The sequence below is a fragment of the Hylobates moloch genome, unplaced genomic scaffold, assembly GCF_009828535.3.
Source record: "Hylobates moloch isolate HMO894 unplaced genomic scaffold, HMol_V3 SCAFFOLD_4, whole genome shotgun sequence".
In the NCBI taxonomy this organism is placed as follows: domain Eukaryota; kingdom Metazoa; phylum Chordata; class Mammalia; order Primates; family Hylobatidae; genus Hylobates; species Hylobates moloch.
Genome location: NW_026652279.1, coordinates 56,623,880 through 56,625,766, shown reverse-complemented (window position 1 = coordinate 56,625,766; position 1,887 = coordinate 56,623,880). Strand labels below are relative to the sequence as shown.

The window sequence follows — 1,887 nt, the reverse complement described above, 5'->3', positions numbered from 1 at the left end:
CCCAGGAGTGGGATAGCTGGATCAAATGGTAGATTTGCTTTTAGATCTTTAAGGAATCTCCATACTGTGTTCCATAGTGGTTGTACTAGCATTTCTTTATAATCAACTATAAAATATAACAAAATGTATGAATTTTCTAAGAATTAGCTTACTAAAGATTATACAAGATTTCTATGGATAAAACTTTAAGATTCCAATAAAGGAAAATGATTTGAATAAGTGAAAAGACATTCCAGACTCCTAGATGAAATTATAGTGAAATAAAGTTATAAATTCTGCATATTTATCAATAAATTTGATGCAGATTAAATCAAATTCTAACTATATTTCAAAAACTCAGTGAACTTAACTCTAAAAAGTATGAAGAAGAAAAATTAACAAATACCAAAGTTGACTTTAAAATAAAAAGAAGGTGAAGCACGGGGAAATACTGTATTACATATGGGCATACAGCAAATCTATAGCAACAAATGGGTGAAATTAATGATTCAATGATAAGATTACATATAATTCAATAGAGAAAAGACAATAAAATTATTAAATGGTATATTAGAGATTTCTGCTACGTAACAAATTCCCCTAACATTAGCAACTTAAACCAATAACCATTTATTATCTCACAGTTTCTAAGTGCCAGCAGTTCAGATAAGCTTAGGCAAGTCCTTTCATCAGGGTCTCTCATAGTGCTGCAAATAAGGTGGAGGTCAGGCCTACAGTCATTTTAATCTACTTCCAAGCTCACTTAAATGGCTGCTGACAAGCCTCAGGTCCTCAATGGCTGTTGGTTGCATCAGTTTCTTGTCATGTGGCCCTCTTCATAGGAAAGCTAACAACACGGCAGCTTGTTTCCCCAGAGGAAAAAGAGAAAAAAAGAAGACAGCCAGTGAGACAGAAGTCCCAGACTTTTTAGAACCTAACCTCAGAAGTGATATCACAAAATTTTTGCCATAGTTTGTTGGTTGGAAGCAAATTACTAGGTTACAGCCCACTCTTACCAGGAAGGGATCAAACAAAGGAGTAAATACCATAAAGCGTGGATCATTGGAGCCTGTTTTAGAGGCTGACTACCACAGTGGTTTTGATAGACTAGTTCACCCTACAGAGAAGAGTGAAACTAGACCTCCACCTGATACCACATAAAAAGATAAAATTCCGGTTAATTAACAATCTACTTGTGAAAGACATAATAATAAATTTAGTTTGAAGTATAAAGTTAGGAATTAAAAAGAAATTTTAAACAAAACCCCCAAAACAAAAACCGTAAAGGCAAAACATGAATTTGATGTTTGATTTGATTCTATCAAAAATAGAGACTTCTGTAAGACAAAAGACATGAAGAAAAGCATTAATTACTAGATGATGAAATGGGAGAAACTACTTTTAAATCCTAAATTTACAAGGGATTCATATCAAAATTTTACTACAAACTTCTCTATTTCAGCAACAACAACAAAAATCACAGAACCCCTCCAAAAAAAAACGAGCAAAGGTTGTGAAGATATAACTCAAAGGAAGAAACGCAGAGGCTGACAATGTAGAAAAAGATGTTCAAATTCATTATTAATCCATGGAATCCAAAATAAAAGCAAAATGAAATAATGTTTTAAGTCTCTTAGACTTGTAAAAATTAAAAAAAAAAAACAACAACACTGCGACTGTAATCCCAGCACTTTGGGAGGCCGAGGCGGGCGGATCACGAGGTCAGGAGATCGAGACCATCCTGGCTAACACGGCGAAACCCCATCTCTACTAAAAATACAAAAAATTAGCCGGGGGTGGTGGCGGGAGCCTGTAGTCCCAGCTACTCCGGAGGCTGAGGCAGGAGAACAGTGTGAACCCGGGAGGTGAAGCTTGCAGTGAGCCAAGATCAGGCCACTGCACTCCAGC

At 35.8% G+C, this 1,887-nt stretch overlaps 1 long non-coding RNA gene across 1 annotated transcript in view; it reads right to left on the bottom strand.

The window, feature by feature from the left end:
- Window positions 1–703: 703 nt before the first annotated feature.
- The window catches only part of LOC131383190 (uncharacterized), a 50,125-nt gene continuing 48,941 nt past the window's right edge, over window positions 704–1,887 (bottom strand). Inside the window, exon 3 of the long non-coding RNA XR_009213013.1 lies at window positions 704–841. This is a non-coding gene — a long non-coding RNA (uncharacterized LOC131383190). The remainder of the gene's footprint in view (window positions 842–1,887) is intronic.